At 45.8% G+C, this 21,109-nt stretch overlaps 1 long non-coding RNA gene across 1 annotated transcript; it reads right to left on the bottom strand.

The window, feature by feature from the left end:
- Positions 1-17,165: 17,165 nt before the first annotated feature.
- Positions 17,166-20,072, bottom strand: LOC140106644 (uncharacterized). The gene is made up of 4 exons (XR_011850826.1): positions 19,855-20,072; positions 18,921-19,000; positions 18,240-18,287; positions 17,166-17,387 (listed from the first exon to the last, which is right to left on the bottom strand). It is a non-coding gene; the product is annotated as an uncharacterized lncRNA (long non-coding RNA).
- Positions 20,073-21,109: the final 1,037 nt, after the last annotated feature.

Here is a 21,109-nt window from a genome sequence, read left to right as displayed (position 1 = left end):
GGGTGTACACAGCAGTATATACCCCCTCAGACATTACATACATGGCACAGGGTGTACACAGCAGTATATACCCCCTCAGACATTACATACATGACACAGGGTGTACACAGCAGTATATACCCCCTCAGACATTACATACATGGCTCAGGGTGTACACAGCAGTATATACCCCCTCAGACATTACATACATGGCTCAGGGTGTACACAGCAGTATATACCCCCTCAGACATTACATACATGGCACAGGGTGTACACAGCAGTATATACCCCCTCAGACATTACATACATGGCACAGGGTGTACACAGCAGTATATACCCCCTCAGACATTACATACATGACACAAGATGTACACAGCAGTATATACCCCCTCAGTATATACCCCCTCAGACATTACATACATGGCACAGGGTGTACACAGCAGTATATACCTCCTCAGACATTACATACACGGCACAGGATGTTCACAGCAGTATATATCCCCCTCAGACATTACATACATGGCACAGGATGTACACAGCAGTATATACCCCCTCAGACATTACATACATGACACAGGGTGTACACAGCAGTATATACCCCCTCAGACATTACATACATGACACAGGATATACATAGCAGTATATACCCCCTCAGACATTACATACATGACACAGGGTGTACACAGCAGTATATACCTCCTCAGACATTACATACATGGCACAGGGTGTGCACAGCAGTATATACCCCCTCAGACATTACATACATGACACAGGATGTACACAGCAGTATATACCCCCTCAGACATTACATACATGACACAGGATGTACACAGCAGTATATACCCCCTCAGACATTACATACATGGCTCAGGGTGTACACAGCAGTATATACCCCCTCAGACATTACATACATGGCACAGGGTGTACACAGCAGTATATACCCCCTCAGACATTACATACATGACACAGGGTGTACACAGCAGTATATACCCCCTCAGACATTACATACATGACACAGGATGTTCACAGCAGTATATACCCCCTCAGACATTACATACATGACACAGGGTGTACACAGCAGTATATACCCCCTCAGACATTACATACATGGCACAGGGTGTACACAGCAGTATATACCCCCTCAGACATTACATACATGGCACAGGGTGTACACAGCAGTATATACCTCCTCAGACATTACATACACGGCACAGGATGTTCACAGCAGTATATACCTCCTCAGACATTACATACACGGCACAGGATGTTCACAGCAGTATATACCCCCCTCAGACATTACATACATGGCACAGGATGTACACAGCAGTATATACCCCCTCAGACATTACATACATGACACAGGGTGTACACAGCAGTATATACCCCCTCAGACATTACATACATGACACAGGATATACATAGCAGTATATACCCCCTCAGACATTACATACACGGCACAGGATGTACACAGCAGTATATACCCCCTCAGACATTACATACATGGCACAGGGTGTACACAGCAGTATATACCCCCTCAGACATTACATACATGACACAGGGTGTACACAGCAGTATATACCCCCTCAGACATTACATACTTGACACAGGGTGTACACAGCAGTATATACCTCCTCAGACATTACATACATGGCACAGGGTGTGCACAGCAGTATATACCCCCTCAGACATTACATACATGACACAGGATGTACACAGCAGTATATACCCCCTCAGACATTACATACATGACACAGGATGTACACAGCAGTATATACCCCCTCAGACATTACATACATGGCACAGGGTGTACACAGCAGTATATACCCCCTCAGACATTACATACATGGCACAGGGTGTACACAGCAGTATATACCCCCTCAGACATTACATACATGGCACAGGGTGTACACAGCAGTATATACGCCCTCAGACATTACATACATGACACAGGGTGTACACAGCAGTATATACCTCCTCAGACATTACATACATGGCACAGGATGTACACAGCAGTATATACCTCCTCAGACATTACATACATGACACAGGATGTACACAGCAGTATATACCCCCTCAGACATTACATACATGACACAGGGTGTACACAGCAGTATATACCCCCTCAGACATTACATACATGGCACAGGATGTACACAGCAGTATATACCCCTCAGACATTACATACATGACATAAGATGTACACAGCAGTATATACCCCTCAGACATTACATACATGACACAGGATGTACACAGCAGTATATACCTCCTCAGATATTACATACATGACACAGGATGTACACAGCAGTATATACCCCCTCAGACATTACATACATGGCACAGGGTGTACACAGCAGTATATACCCCCTCAGACATTACATACATGGCACAGGGTGTACACAGCAGTATATACCCCCTCAGACATTACATACATGACACAGGGTGTACACAGCAGTATATACCCCTCAGACATTACATACATGGCACAGGGTGTACACAGCAGTATATACCCCTCAGACATTACATACATGGCACAGGGTGTACACAGCAGTATATACCCCCTCAGACATTACATACATGGCACAGGGTGTACACAGCAGTATATACGCCCTCAGACACTACATACATGACACAGGGTGTACACAGCAGTATATACCCCTCAGACATTACATACATGACACAGGGTGTACACAGCAGTATATACCCCCTCAGACATTACATACATGGCACAGGGTGTACACAGCAGTATATACCCCTCAGACATTACATACATGGCACAGGGTGTACACAGCAGTATATACCTCCTCAGACATTACATACATGGCACAGGGTGTACACAGCAGTATATACCCCCTCAGACATTACATACATGGCACAGGGTGTACACAGCAGTATATACGCCCTCAGACACTACATACATGACACAGGGTGTACACATCAGTATATACCCCTCAGACAATACATACATGACACAGGTTGTACACAGCAGTATATACCTCCTCAGACATTACATACACGACACAGGGTGTACACAGCAGTATATACCCCCTCAGACATTACATACACGGCACAGGGTGTACACAGCAGTATATACCTCCTCAGACATTACATACATGGAACAGGGTGTACACAGCAGTATATACCTCCTTAGACATTACATACATGGCACGGGATGTACACAGCAGTATATACCCCCTCAGACATTACATACATTGCACGGGGTGTACACAGCAGTATATACCCCCTCAGACATTACATACATGGCACAGGGTGTACACAGCAGTATATACGCCCTCAGACATTACATACATGACACAGGGTGTACACAGCAGTATATACCCCCTCAGACATTACATACATGGCACAGGGTGTACACAGCAGTATATACCCCCTCAGACATTACATACATGACACAGGGTGTACACAGCAGTATATACCCCTCAGACATTACATACATGGCACAGGGTGTACACAGCAGTATATACCTCCTCAGACATTACATACATGGCACAGGGTGTACACAGCAGTATATACCCCCTCAGACATTACATACATGGCACAGGATGTACACAGCAGTATATACCCCCTCAGACATTACATACATGGCACAGGATGTACACAGCAGTATATACCCCCTCAGACATTACATACATGACACAAGATGTACACAGCAGTATATACCCCCTCAGACATTACATACATGACACAGGGTGTACACAGCAGTATATACCCCCTCAGACATTACATACATGGCACAGGGTGTACACAGCAGTATATACCCCCTCAGACATTACATACATGGCACAGGGTGTACACAGCAGTATATACCCCCTCAGACATTACATACATGACACAGGATATACATAGCAGTATATACTCCCTCAGACATTACATACATGACACAGGGTGTACACAGCAGTATATACCTCCTCAGACATTACATACATGACACAGGGTGTACAGAGCAGTATATACCCCCTCAGACATTACATACATGGCACAGGATGTACACAGCAGTATATACCCCCTCAGACATTACATACATGGCACAGGGTGTACACAGCAGTATATACCCCCTCAGACATTACATACATGACACAGGGTGTACACAGCAGTATATACCCCCTCAGACATTACATACATGACACAGGGTGTACACAGCAGTATATACCCCCTCAGACATTACATACATGACACAAGATGTACACAGCAGTATATACCCCCTCAGACATTACATACATGGCACAGGATGTACACAGCAGTATATACCACCTCAGACATTACGTACATGGCACAGGGTGTACACAGCAGTATATACCCCCTCAGACATTACATACATGACACAAGATGTACACAGCAGTATATACCCCCTCAGACATTACATACATGGCACAGGATGTACACAGCAGTATATACCACGTCAGACATTACGTACATGACACAGGGTGTACACAGCAGTATATACCCCCTCAGACATTACATACATGACACAGGGTGTACACAGCAGTATATACCCCCTCAGACATTACATACATGGCACAGGGTGTACACAGCAGTATATACCCCTCAGACATTACATACATGGCACAGGATGTACACAGCAGTATATACCCCACTCAGACATTACATACATGACACAGGATGTACACAGCAGTATATACCCCACTCAGACATTACATACATGGCACAGGATGTACACAGCAGTATATACCCCTCAGACATTACATACATGACACAGGATGTTCACAGCAGTATATACCCCCTCAGACATTACATACATAGCACAGGGTGTACACAGCAGTATATACCCCCTCAGACATTACATACATGACACAAGATGTACACAGCAGTATATACCTCCTCAGACATTACATACATGACACAAGATGTACACAGCAGTATATACCCCCTCAGACATTACATACATGACACAAGATGTACACAGCAGTATATACCTCCTCAGACATTACCCCCTCAGACATTACATACACAGCACAGGATGGACACAGCAGTATATACCCCCTCAGACATTACATACACAGCACAGGATGGACACAGCAGTATATACCCCCTCAGACATTACATACATGACACAGGGTGTACACAGCAGTATATACCCCCTCAGACATTACATACATGGCACAGGGTGTACACAGCAGTATATACCCCCTCAGACATTACATACATGGCACAGGGTGTACACAGCAGTATATACCTCCTCAGACATTACATACATGGCACAGGATGTACACAGCAGTATATACCCCCTCAGACATTACATACATGACACAGGGTGTACACAGCAGTATATACCTCCTCAGACATTACATACATGACACAGGGTGTACACAGCAGTATATACCCCCTCAGACATTACATACATGACACAGGATGTACACAGCAGTATATACCCCCTCAGACATTACATACATGGCACAGGGTGTACACAGCAGTATATACCCCCTCAGACATTACATACATGACACAGGGTGTACACAGCAGTATATACCCCCTCAGACATTACATACATGGCACAGGGTGTACACAGCAGTATATACCCCCTCAGACATTACATACATGACACAGGGTGTACACAGCAGTATATACCCCCTCAGACATTACATACATGGCACAGGGTGTACACAGCAGTATATACCCCCTCAGACATTACATACATGGCACAGGGTGTACACAGCAGTATATACGCCCTCAGACATTACATACATGACACAGGGTGTACACAGCAGTATATACCCCTCAGACATTACATACATGACACAGGATGTACACAGCAGTATATACCTCCTCAGACATTACATACATGGCACAGGGTGTACACAGCAGTATATACCCCCTCAGACATTACATACATGGCACGGGATGTACACAGCAGTATATACCTCCTCAGACATTACATACATGACACAGGGTGTACACAGCAGTATATACCTCCTTAGACATTACATACATGGCACGGGATGTACACAGCAGTATATACCCCCTCAGACATTACATACATGACACAGGGTGTACACAGCAGTATATACCCCTCAGACATTACATACATGGCACAGGGTGTACACAGCAGTATATACCCCTCAGACATTACATACATGGCACAGGGTGTACACAGCAGTATATACCCCCTCAGACATTACATACATGGCACAGGGTGTACACAGCAGTATATACGCCCTCAGACACTACATACATGACACAGGGTGTACACAGCAGTATATACCCCTCAGACATTACATACATGACACAGGGTGTACACAGCAGTATATACCCCCTCAGACATTACATACATGGCACAGGGTGTACACAGCAGTATATACCCCTCAGACATTACATACATGGCACAGGGTGTACACAGCAGTATATACCTCCTCAGACATTACATACATGGCACAGGGTGTACACAGCAGTATATACCCCCTCAGACATTACATACATGGCACAGGGTGTACACAGCAGTATATACCCCCTCAGACATTACATACATGACACAGGATGTTCACAGCAGTATATACCCCCTCAGACATTACATACATGACACAGGGTGTACACAGCAGTATATACCCCCTCAGACATTACATACATGGCACAGGGTGTACACAGCAGTATATACCCCTCAGACATTACATACATGGCACAGGATGTACACAGCAGTATATACCCCACTCAGACATTACATACATGACACAGGATGTACACAGCAGTATATACCCCACTCAGACATTACATACATGGCACAGGATGTACACAGCAGTATATACCCCTCAGACATTACATACATGACACAGGATGTTCACAGCAGTATATACCCCCTCAGACATTACATACATAGCACAGGGTGTACACAGCAGTATATACCCCCTCAGACATTACATACATGACACAAGATGTACACAGCAGTATATACCTCCTCAGACATTACATACATGACACAAGATGTACACAGCAGTATATACCCCCTCAGACATTACATACATGACACAAGATGTACACAGCAGTATATACCCCCTCAGACATTACATACATGGCACAGGGTGTACACAGCAGTATATACCCCCTCAGACATTACATACATGGCACAGGGTGTACACAGCAGTATATACCTCCTCAGACATTACATACACGGCACAGGATGTTCACAGCAGTATATACCCCCCTCAGACATTACATACATGGCACAGGATGTACACAGCAGTATATACCCCCTCAGACATTACATACATGACACAGGGTGTACACAGCAGTATATACCCCCTCAGACATTACATACATGACACAGGATGTACATAGCAGTATATACCCCCTCAGACATTACATACATGACACAGGATGTACACAGCAGTATATACCCCCTCAGACATTACATACATGACACAGGATGTACACAGCAGTATATACCTCCTCAGACATTACATACATGACACAGGGTGTACACAGCAGTATATACCTCCTCAGACATTACATACATGGCACAGGGTGTGCACAGCAGTATATACCCCCTCAGACATTACATACATGACACAGGATGTACACAGCAGTATATACCCCCTCAGACATTACATACATGACACAGGATGTACACAGCAGTATATACCCCCTCAGACATTACATACATGGCACAGGGTGTACACAGCAGTATATACCCCCTCAGACATTACATACATGGCACAGGGTGTACACAGCAGTATATACGCCCTCAGACATTACATACATGACACAGGGTGTACACAGCAGTATATACCCCTCAGACATTACATACATGACACAGGATGTACACAGCAGTATATACCTCCTCAGACATTACATACATGGCACAGGGTGTACACAGCAGTATATACCCCCTCAGACATTACATACATGACACAGGGTGTACACAGCAGTATATACCTCCTCAGACATTACATACATGGCACAGGGTGTACACAGCAGTATATACCCCCTCAGACATTACATACATGGCACAGGGTGTACACAGCAGTATATACGCCCTCAGACACTACATACATGACACAGGGTGTACACATCAGTATATACCCCTCAGACAATACATACATGGAACAGGGTGTACACAGCAGTATATACCCCCTCAGACATTACATACATTGCACGGGGTGTACACAGCAGTATATACCCCCTCAGACATTACATACATGGCACAGGGTGTACACAGCAGTATATACCTCCTCAGACATTACATACATGGCACAGGGTGTACACAGCAGTATATACCCCCTCAGACATTACATACATGGCACAGGGTGTACACAGCAGTATATACGCCCTCAGACATTACATACATGACACAGGGTGTACACAGCAGTATATACCCCCTCAGACATTACATACATGGCACAGGGTGTACACAGCAGTATATACCCCTCAGACATTACATACATGGCACAGGGTGTACACAGCAGTATATACCCCTCAGACATTACATACATGGCACAGGGTGTACACAGCAGTATATACCTCCTCAGACATTACATACATGGCACAGGGTGTACACAGCAGTATATACCCCCTCAGACATTACATACATGGCACAGGGTGTACACAGCAGTATATACGCCCTCAGACACTACATACGTGACACATGGTGTACACAGCAGTATATACCCCTCAGACATTACATACACGGCACAGGGTGTACACAGCAGTATATACCTCCTCAGACATTACATACATGGAACAGGGTGTACACAGCAGTATATACCCCCTCAGACATTACATACACGGCACAGGGTGTACACAGCAGTATATACCTCCTCAGACATTACATACATGACACAGGGTGTACACAGCAGTATATACCCCCTCAGACATTACATACATTGCACGGGGTGTACACAGCAGTATATACCCCCTCAGACATTACATACATGGCACAGGGTGTACACAGCAGTATATACCCCCTCAGACATTACATACATGGCACAGGATGTACACAGCAGTATATACCCCCTCAGACATTACATACATGGCACAGGGTGTACACAGCAGTATATACCCCTCAGATATTACATACATGACACAGGGTGTACACAGCAGTATATACCCCTCAGACATTACATACATGACACAGGGTGTACACAGCAGTATATACCCCCTCAGACATTACATACATGGCTCAGGGTGTACACAGCAGTATATACCCCCTCAGACATTACATACATGGCTCAGGGTGTACACAGCAGTATATACCCCCTCAGACATTACATACATGGCACAGGATGTACACAGCAGTATATACCCCCTCAGACATTACATACATGGCACAGGGTGTACACAGCAGTATATACCCCTCAGATATTACATACATGACACAGGGTGTACACAGCAGTATATACCCCTCAGACATTACATACATGGCACAGGGTGTACACAGCAGTATATACCTCCTCAGACATTACATACATGGCACAGGGTGTACACAGCAGTATATACCCCCTCAGACATTACATACATGGCACAGGGTGTACACAGCAGTATATACGCCCTCAGACACTACATACATGACACAGGGTGTACACATCAGTATATACCCCTCAGACAATACATACATGACACAGGTTGTACACAGCAGTATATACCTCCTCAGACATTACATACATGACACAGGGTGTACACAGCAGTATATACCCCTCAGACATTACATACATGACACAGGGTGTACACAGCAGTATATACCCCCTCAGACATTACATACATGGCTCAGGGTGTACACAGCAGTATATACCCCCTCAGACATTACATACATGGCTCAGGGTGTACACAGCAGTATATACCCCCTCAGACATTACATACATGGCACAGGATGTTCACAGCAGTATATACCCCCTCAGACATTACATACATGGCACAGGATGTACACAGCAGTATATACCCTACACCCAATAGTAGCCCGCCACAGATTCCCTCCACCGCTGTCCCATCAACACCAAAATGATAAGTTACACAATTGAGAGAAATTATTGAGAAGTTGGAAAAGGAAGACACCGAGTAACATAAAGTGGTTAAAAATTATCTTTATTGTTTAACTTCACGAGGGGATTGAGATTTGAAAAGTTTATATTTTATTTGAAAAACAAAACAAAACACATTTTCATAGAAACCAACACAAAATTACAATTCTTAACATTCAGTGATTTAGTATAGGTCAGTCTCCACGGTACACAAAGTCTTCATCAATTAACAAAATTCTTTGGTCATCAAGAATCTGCAAAGATAAAACAAGCGATCAGCCGTACGTAAGGGTTAGGGTTACACCTTCTAGATGCAATCCGCTAACCCTACCCTACACCCAATAGTAGCCCGCCACAGATTCCTTACCCTCAGCCGCCGTCCCATCGACACCAAAAGGATAAGTTCCACGAGGGAATCATGGCCCTTACGTCTTCTAGTGAAAATGAAGTAGCTGCTTCCAGAATCCGCTTTGTGCCACCACTAGATGCAAGGAGCTACACCCAATAGTAGCCCGCCACAGATTCCCTCCACCGCCGTCCCATCAACACCAAAAGGATAAGTTCCACAACGAGGGAATCATGGACCTTACATCTTCCGGTGAAAATGAAATAGCCGCTTCCAGAATCCGCTTTGTGCTACCACTAGATGCAAGGCCCTAACCCTACACCCAATAGTAGCCCGCCACAGATTCCCTCCACCACTGTCCCATCGACACCAAAAGGATAAGTTCCACAACGAGGGAATCATGGACCTTACGTCTTCCGATGAAAATGAAATAGCCGCTTCCGGAGTCCACTTTGTGCTACCACTAGATGCAAGGAGCTACACCCAATAGTAGCCCGCCACAGATTCCCTCCACCGCCGTCCCATCAACACCAAAAGGATAAGTTCCACAACGAGGGAATCATGGACCTTACGTCTTCTAGTGAAAATGAAGTAGCTGCTTCCAGAATCCGCTTTGTGCTACCACTAGATGCAAGGCGCTAACCCTACACCCAATAGTAGCCCGCCACAGATTCCCTCCACCGCCGTCCCATCAACACCAAAAGGATAAGTTCCACAACGAGGGAATCATGGACCTTACGTCTTCTAGTGAAAATGAAATAGCCGCTTCCAGAATCCGCTTTGTGCTACCACTAGATGCAAGGCCCTAACCCTACACCCAATAGTAGCCCGCCACAGATTCCCTCCACCACTGTCCCATCAACACCAAAAGGATAAGTTCAACAACGAGGGAATCATGGACCTTATGTCTTCTAGTGAAAATGAAGTAGCTGCTTCCAGAATCCGCTTTGTGCTACCACTAGATGCAAGGAGCTACACCCAATAGTAGCCCGCCACAGATTCCCTCCACCGCCGTCCCATCAACACCAAAAGGATAAGTTCCACAACGAGGGAATCATGGACCTTATGTCTCCTAGTGAAAATGAAATAGCTGCTTCCAGAATCCGCTTTGTGCTACCACTAGATGCAAGGCGCTAACCCTACACCCAATAGTAGCCCGCCACAGATTCCCTCCACCGCCGTCCCATCAACACCAAAAGGATAAGTTCAACAACGAGGGAATCATGGACCTTACATCTTCCGGTGAAAATGAAATAGCCGCTTCCAGAATCCGCTTTGTGCTACCACTAAATGCAAGGCCCTAACCCTACACCCAATAGTAGCCCGCCACAGATTCCCTCCACCACTGTCCCATCGACACCAAAAGGATAAGTTCCACAACGAGGGAATCATGGACCTTACGTCTTCCGATGAAAATGAAATAGCCGCTTCCGGAGTCCACTTTGTGCTACCACTAGATGCAAGGCGCTACACCCAATAGTAGCCCGCCACAGATTCCCTCCACCGCCGTCCCATCAACACCAAAAGGATAAGTTCCACAACGAGGGAATCATGGACCTTACGTCTTCTAGTGAAAATGAAATAGCCGCTTCCAGAATCCGCTTTGTGCTACCACTAGATGCAAGGCCCTAACCCTACACCCAATAGTAGCCCGCCACAGATTCCTTACCCTCAGCTGCCGTCCCATCGACACCAAAAGTATAAGTTCCACGAGGGAATCATGGACCTTACGTCTTCTAGTGAAAATGAAATAGCCGCTTCCGGAATCCGCTTTGTGCTACCACTAGATGCAAGGCCCTAACCCTACACCCAATAGTAGCCCACCACAGATTCCTTACCCTCAGCCGCCGTCCCATCGACACCAAAAGTATAAGTTCCATGAGGGAATCATGGACCTTACGTCTTCCAGTGAAAATGAAATAGCCGCTTCCGGAATCCGCTTTGTGCTACCACTAGATGCAAGGTTAATGAAACAGGAAGATACACTCAAGTTATTTGAGTGCTGCGACTATATGCCCCTTTCACATGATGCTACACCAATAACCCCTCAATTATCAATGCAACGTATTCATGCTACGGAGGACTTACCGTGTAATTGCAGCTCGTCACAGCTGGGGCAGGCGTCCAGAGACTGTCCTGTCAAAATGAAAAAAGATAAAGAAAGTGTAAGATACAGGTACACAGGTTGTGAGGGGTATTGCAACTTGGCTACACAGTAGTGACAGACAGACACCGAGTCCCAAGTGGAGCAGCAGGAATGGCTATCTCCAGCCGCTCACGACCCTATAGGGCATTTAGCTGAGAGATATATCTGATCATGAGGTTATCCCCTCGCCTGAAAATCATGAGCAAGTGCATCCATTGTAAAAGAAAACGGTCACCAGGTGCATTAAATAGTAGCCCGCCACAGATTCCTTACCCTCTGCTGCCGTCCCATCGACACCAAAAGTATAAGTTCCACGAGGAAATCATGGAGCTTACGTCTTCCAGTGAAAATGAAGTAGCTGCTTCCAGAATCCGCTTTGTGCTACCACTAGATGCAAGGCCCTAACCCTACACCCAATAGTAGCCCGCCACAGATTCCTTACCCTCAGCTGCCGTCCCATCGACACCAAAAGTATAAGTTCCACGAGGAAATCATGGAGCTTACGTCTTCCAGTGAAAATGAAGTAGCTGCTTCCAGAATCCGCTTTGTGCTACCACTAGATGCAAGGCTCTAACCCTACACCCAATAGTAGCCCGCCACAAATTCCCTCCACCGCCGTCCCATCAACACCAAAAGGATAAGTTCCACAATTGAGAGAAATTATTGAGAAGTTGGAAAAAGGAAGACACCGAGTAACATAAAGTGGTTAAAAATTATCTTTATCGTGTAACTTCACGAGGGGATTGAGATTTGAAAAGTTTATATTTTATTTAAAAAAAAAACAATACAAACATTCAGTGATTTAGTATAGGTCAGTCTCCACTGTACACAAAGTCTTCATCAATTAACAAAATTCTTTGGTCATCAAGAATCTGCAAAGATAAAACAAGCGATCAGCCGTACGTAAGGGTTAGGGTTACACCTTCTAGATGCAATCCGCTAACCCTACCCTACACCCAATAGTAGCCCGCCACAGATTCCTTACCCTCAGCCGCCGTCCCATCGACACCAAAAGGATAAGTTCCACGAGGGAATCATGGACCTTACGTCTTCCAGTGAAAATGAAGTAGCTGCTTCCAGAATCCGCTTTGTGCTACCACTAGATGCAAGGCGCTACACCCAATAGTAGCCCGCCACAGATTCCCTCCACCGCCGTCCCATCAACACCAAAAGGATAAGTTCCACAACGAGGGAATCATGGACCTTACGTCTTCTAGTGAAAATGAAATAGCCGCTTCCAGAATCCGCTTTGTGCCACCACTAGATGCAAGGCCCTAACCCTACACCCAATAGTAGCCCGCCACAGATTCCCTCCACCACTGTCCCATCGACACCAAAAGGATAAGTTCCACGACGAGGGAATCATGGACCTTACGTCTTCTAGTGAAAATGAAATAGCCGCTTCCGGAATCCGCTTTGTGCCACCACTAGATGCAAGGCGCTACACCCAATAGTAGCCCGCCACAGATTCCCTCCACCGCCGTCCCATCAACACCAAAAGGATAAGTTCCACAACGAGGGAATCATGGACCTTACGTCTTCTAGTGAAAATGAAATAGCTGCTTCCAGAATCCGCTTTGTGCCACCACTAGATGCAAGGCGCTACACCCAATAGTAGCCCGCCACAGATTCCCTCCACCGCCGTCCCATCAACACCAAAAGGATAAGTTCCACAACGAGGGAATCATGGACCTTACGTCTTCCGGTGAAAATGAAATAGCCGCTTCCAGAATCCGCTTTGTGCTACCACTAGATGCAAGGCCCTAACCCTACACCCAATAGTAGCCCGCCACAGATTCCCTCCACCACTGTCCCATCGACACCAAAAGGATAAGTTCCACGACGAGGGAATCATGGACCTTACGTCTTCCAGTGAAAATGAAATAGCCGCTTCCGGAATCCGCTTTGTGCTACCACTAGATGCAAGGTTAATGAAACAGGAAGATACACTCAAGTTATTTGAGTGCTGCGACTATATGCCCCTTTCACATGATGCTACACCAATAACCCCTCAATTATCAATGCAACGTATTCATGCTACGGAGGACTTACCGTGTAATTGCAGCTCGTCACAGCTGGGGCAGGCGTCCAGAGACTGTCCTGTCAAAATGAAAAAAGATAAAGAAAGTGTAAGATACAGGTACACAGGTTGTGAGGGGTATTGCAACTTGGCTACACAGTAGTGACAGACAGACACCGAGTCCCAAGTGGAGCAGCAGGAATGGCTATCTCCAGCCGCTCACGACCCTATAGGGCAATTAGCTGAGAGATATATCTGATCATGAGGTTATCCCCTCGCCTGAAAATCATGAGCAAGTGCATCCATTGTAAAAGAAAACGGTCACCAGGTGCATTAAATAGTAGCCCGCCACAGATTCCTTACCCTCTGCTGCCGTCCCATCGACACCAAAAGTATAAGTTCCACGAGGAAATCATGGAGCTTACGTCTTCCAGTGAAAATGAAGTAGCTGCTTCCAGAATCCGCTTTGTGCTACCACTAGATGCAAGGCTCTAACCCTACACCCAATAGTAGCCCGCCACAAATTCCCTCCACCGCCGTCCCATCAACACCAAAAGGATAAGTTCCACAATTGAGAGAAATTATTGAGAAGTTGGAAAAAGGAAGACACCGAGTAACATAAAGTGGTTAAAAATTATCTTTATCGTGTAACTTCACGAGGGGATTGAGATTTGAAAAGTTTATATTTTATTTAAAAAAAAAACAATACAAACATTCAGTGATTTAGTATAGGTCAGTCTCCACTGTACACAAAGTCTTCATCAATTAACAAAATTCTTTGGTCATCAAGAATCTGCAAAGATAAAACAAGCGATCAGCCGTACGTAAGGGTTAGGGTTACACCTTCTAGATGCAATCCGCTAACCCTACCCTACACCCAATAGTAGCCCGCCACAGATTCCTTACCCTCAGCCGCCGTCCCATCGACACCAAAAGTATAAGTTCCACGAGGGAATCATGGACCTTACGTCTTCTAGTGAAAATGAAGTAGCTGCTTCCAGAATCCGCTTTGTGCTACCACTAGATGCAAGGAGCTACACCCAATAGTAGCCCGCCACAGATTCCCTCCACCGCCGTCTCATCAACACCAAAAGGATAAGTTCCACAACGAGGGAATCATGGACCTTACGTCTTCTAGTGAAAATGAAATAGCTGCTTCCAGAATCCGCTTTGTGCTACCACTAAATGCAAGGCCCTAACCCTACACCCAATAGTAGCCCGCCACAGATTCCCTCCACCACTGTCCCATCGACACCAAAAGGATAAGTTCCACAACGAGGGAATCATGGACCTTACGTCTTCCGATGAAAATGAAATAGCCGCTTCCGGAGTCCACTTTGTGCTACCACTAGATGCAAGGAGCTACACCCAATAATAGCCCGCCACAGATTCCCTCCACCGCCGTCCCATCAACACCAAAAGGATAAGTTCCACAACGAGGGAATCATGGACCTTACGTCTTCCGGTGAAAATGAAATAGCTGCTTCCAGAATCCGCTTTGTGCTACCACTAGATGCATGGCCCTAACACTACACCCAATAGTAGCCCGCCACAGATTCCTTACCCTCAGCCGCCGTCCCATCGACACCAAAAGGATAAGTTCCACAACGAGGGAATCATGGACCTTACGTCTTCTAGTGAAAATGAAATAGCCGCTTCCAGAATCCGCTTTGTGCTACCACTAGATGCAAGGCCCTAACCCTACACCCAATAGTAGCCCGTCACAGATTCCTTACCCTCAGCCGCCGTCCCATCGACACCAAAAGTATAAGTTCCACGAGGGAATCATGGACCTTACGTCTTCCAGTGAAAATGAAATAGCCGCTTCCGGAATCCGCTTTGTGCTACCACTAGATGCAAGGTTAATGAAACAGGAAGATACACTCAAGTTATTTGAGTGCTGCGACTATATGCCCCTTTCACATGATGCTACACCAATAACCCCTCAATTATCAATGCAACGTATTCATGCTACGGAGGACTTACCGTGTAATTGCAGCTCGTCACAGCTGGGGTAGGCGTCCAGAGACTGTCCTGTCAAAATGAAAAAAGATAAAGAAAGTGTAAGATACAGGTACACAGGTTGTGAGGGGTATTGCAACTTGGCTACACAGTAGTGACAGACAGACACCGAGTCCCAAGTGGAGCAGCAGGAATGGCTATCTCCAGCCGCTCACAACCCTATAGGGCAATTAGCTGAGAGATATATCTGATCATGAGGTTATCCCCTCGCCTGAAAATCATGAGCAAGGGCATTCATTGTAAAAGAAAACGGTCACCAGGTGCATTAAATAGTAGCCCGCCACAGATTCCTTACCCTCAGCTGCCGTCCCATCGACACCAAAAGTATAAGTTCCACGAGGGAATCATGGACCTTACGTCTTCCAGTGAAAATGAAGTAGCTGCTTCCAGAATCCACTTTGTGCTACCACTAGATGCAAGGCCCTAACCCTACACCCAATAGTAGCCCGCCACAGATTCCTTACCCTCAGCTGCCGTCCCATCGACACCAAAAGTATAAGTTCCACGAGGAAATCATGGAGCTTACGTCTTCCAGTGAAAATGAAGTAGCTGCTTCCAGAATCCGCTTTGTGCTACCACTAGATGCAAGGCTCTAACCCTACACCCAATAGTAGCCCGCCACAAATTCCCTCCACCGCCGTCCCATCAACACCAAAAGGATAAGTTCCACAATTGAGAGAAATTATTGAGAAGTTGGAAAAAGGAAGACACCGAGTAACATAAAGTGGTTAAAAATTATCTTTATCGTGTAACTTCACGAGGGGATTGAGATTTGAAAAGTTTATATTTTATTTAAAAAAAAAACAATACAAACATTCAGTGATTTAGTATAGGTCAGTCTCCACTGTACACAAAGTCTTCATCAATTAACAAAATTCTTTGGTCATCAAGAATCTGCAAAGATAAAACAAGCGATCAGCCGTACGTAAGGGTTAGGGTTACACCTTCTAGATGCAATCCGCTAACCCTACCCTACACCCAATAGTAGCCCGCCACAGATTCCTTACCCTCAGCCGCCGTCCCATCGACACCAAAAGGATAAGTTCCACGAGGGAATCATGGACCTTACGTCTTCTAGTGAAAATGAAGTAGCTGCTTCCAGAATCCGCTTTGTGCTACCACTAGATGCAAGGAGCTACACCCAATAGTAGCCCGCCACAGATTCCCTCCACCGCCGTCCCATCAACACCAAAAGGATAAGTTCCACAACGAGGGAATCATGGACCTTACGTCTTCTAGTGAAAATGAAATAGCTGCTTCCAGAATCCGCTTTGTGCCACCACTAGATGCAAGGCGCTACACCCAATAGTAGCCCGCCACAGATTCCCTCCACCGCCGTCCCATCAACACCAAAAGGATAAGTTCCACAACGAGGGAATCATGGACCTTACGTCTTCCGGTGAAAATGAAATAGCCGCTTCCAGAATCCGCTTTGTGCTACCACTAGATGCAAGGCCCTAACCCTACACCCAATAGTAGCCCGCCACAGATTCCCTCCACCACTGTCCCATCGACACCAAAAGGATAAGTTCCACGACGAGGGAATCATGGACCTTACGTCTTCTAGTGAAAATGAAATAGCCGCTTCCGGAATCCGCTTTGTGCTACCACTAGATGCAAGGTTAATGAAACAGGAAGATACACTCAAGTTATTTGAGTGCTGCGACTATATGCCCCTTTCACATGATGCTACACCAATAACCCCTCAATTATCAATGCAACGTATACATGCTACGGAGGACTTACCGTGTAATTGCAGCTCGTCACAGCTGGGGCAGGCGTCCAGAGACTGTCCTGTCAAAATGAAAAAAGATAAAGAAAGTGTAAGATACAGGTACACAGGTTGTGAGGGGTATTGCAACTTGGCTACACAGTAGTGACAGACAGACACCGAGTCCCAAGTGGAGCAGCAGGAATGGCTATCTCCAGCCGCTCACGACCCTATAGGGCAATTAGCTGAGAGATATATCTGATCATGAGGTTATCCCCTCGCCTGAAAATCATGAGCAAGTGCATCCATTGTAAAAGAAAACGGTCACCAGGTGCATTAAATAGTAGCCCGCCACAGATTCCTTACCCTCAGCTGCCGTCCCATCGACACCAAAAGTATAAGTTCCACGAGGAAATCATGGAGCTTGCGTCTTCCAGTGAAAATGAAGTAGCTGCTTCCAGAATCCGCTTTGTGCTACCACTAGATGCAAGGCCCTAACCCTACACCCAATAGTAGCCCGCCACAAATTCCCTCCACCGCCGTCCCATCAACACCAAAAGGATAAGTTCCACAATTGAGAGAAATTATTGAGAAGTTGGAAAAAGGAAGACACCGAGTAACATAAAGTGGTTAAAAATTATCTTTATCGTGTAACTTCACGAGGGGATTGAGATTTGAAAAGTTTATATTTTATTTAAAAAAAAACCAATACAAACATTCAGTGATTTAGTATAGGTCAGTCTCCACTGTACACAAAGTCTTCATCAATTAACAAAATTCTTTGGTCATCAAGAATCTGCAAAGATAAAACAAGCGATCAGCCGTACGTAAGGGTTAGGGTTACACCTTCTAGATGCAATCCGCTAACCCTACCCTACACCCAATAGTAGCCCGCCACAGATTCCTTACCCTCAGCCGCCGTCCCATCGACACCAAAAGTATAAGTTCCACGAGGGAATCATGGACCTTACGTCTTCTAGTGAAAATGAAGTAGCTGCTTCCAGAATCCGCTTTGTGCTACCACTAGATGCAAGGAGCTACACCCAATAGTAGCCCGCCACAGATTCCCTCCACCGCCGTCCCATCAACACCAAAAGGATAAGTTCCACAACGAGGGAATCATGGACCTTACGTCTTCTAGTGAAAATGAAATAGCTGCTTCCAGAATCCGCTTTGTGCTACCACTAGATGCAAGGCGCTACACCCAATAGTAGCCCGCCACAGATTCCCTCCACCGCCGTCTCATCAACACCAAAAGGATAAGTTCCACAACGAGGGAATCATGGACCTTACGTCTTCCGGTGAAAATGAAATAGCTGCTTCCAGAATCCGCTTTGTGCTACCACTAGATGCAAGGCCCTAACCCTACACCCAATAGTAGCCCGCCACAGATTCCTTACCCTCAGCCGCCGTCCCATCGACACCAAAAGTATAAGTTCCACGAGGGAATCATGGACCTTACGTCTTCCAGTGAAAATGAAATAGCCGCTTCCGGAATCCGCTTTGTGCTACCACTAGATGCAAGGTTAATGAAACAGGAAGATACACTCAAGTTATTTGAGTGCTGCGACTATATGCCCCTTTCACATGATGCTACACCAATAACCCCTCAATTATCAATGCAACGTATTCATGCTACGGAGGACTTACCGTGTAATTGCAGCTCGTCACAGCTGGGGCAGGCGTCCAGAGACTGTCCTGTCAAAATGAAAAAAGATAAAGAAAGTGTAAGATACAGGTACACAGGTTGTGAGGGGTATTGCAACTTGGCTACACAGTAGTGACAGACAGACACCGAGTCCCAAGTGGAGCAGCAGGAATGGCTATCTCCAGCCGCTCACGACCCTATAGGGCAATTAGCTGAGAGATATATCTGATCATGAGGTTATCCCCTCGCCTGAAAATCATGAGCAAGTGCATCCATTGTAAAAGAAAACGGTCACCAGGTGCATTAAACTATACCCCCCCCCCCCACCCCCGTAAGAAGATACAAGTTTAGAGGCTGGAGGTGGAGGGTCTTCTGGCCCCCCTATATCCCCGTCTTCTTGTATAACTGCTGCAGCTCTAGTTTTGGAGATCACAGCAGTTTGTAAGATCAGACGAGGTGTCTATGGATCTCAGCCTGAGCCATGGAGGCCTGGAAGAACTAAGACCAGATTTATACTTCTAGCTGCTGAAGCCCCCAAAATATCTGTCCCCCTCCTCCCAGCCTCTATCTCTAGTTCCACAGAACCACAATCCTGATAACATCAGAAGTAGCAATGGAAGATCCAAACATATAATCCAATATGGCTGCTCTCACCTGTCCTGCTCCTCTTCAGACCTGAGGGCCCTCAGCTGAGGCAAGCATTTAGCAGCTCTTAATTGGCCTTAATTAGTGAGACACACCCTCTCCCAAGTTGTGATCAAAAAACACCCTTTCACTGCTGAACTTCAGTTCCACACCTCTATGGCCAGTGGTGATACACGGGGCATTTTTGTCACATCTCTGCTGCGATTTTGAACGCATTGAAAACGCATCATTTTTCAAATGTTTCCTTGTGGTTTTAAGAAGGCGCACGTGTGGCTTTGATATATATATATATATATATATATATATACAAAGCAGTATATACCTCCTCAGACATTACATACATGACACAGGGTGTACACAGCAGTATATACCCCCTCAGACATTACATACATGGCACAGGATGTACACAGCAGTATATACCCCCTCAGACATTACATACATGGCACAGGGTGTACACAGCAGTATATACCCCCTCAGACATTACATACATGGCACAGGGTGTACACAGCAGTATATACGCCCTCAGACATTACATACATGGCACAGGGTGTACACAGCAGTATATACCCCCTCAGACATTACATACATGGCACAGGATGTACACAGCAGTAT

Source organism: Engystomops pustulosus, chromosome 11 (assembly GCF_040894005.1).
Source record: "Engystomops pustulosus chromosome 11, aEngPut4.maternal, whole genome shotgun sequence".
Classification (NCBI taxonomy): domain Eukaryota; kingdom Metazoa; phylum Chordata; class Amphibia; order Anura; family Leptodactylidae; genus Engystomops; species Engystomops pustulosus.
This window is presented reverse-complemented; position numbering and strand designations above follow the sequence as displayed.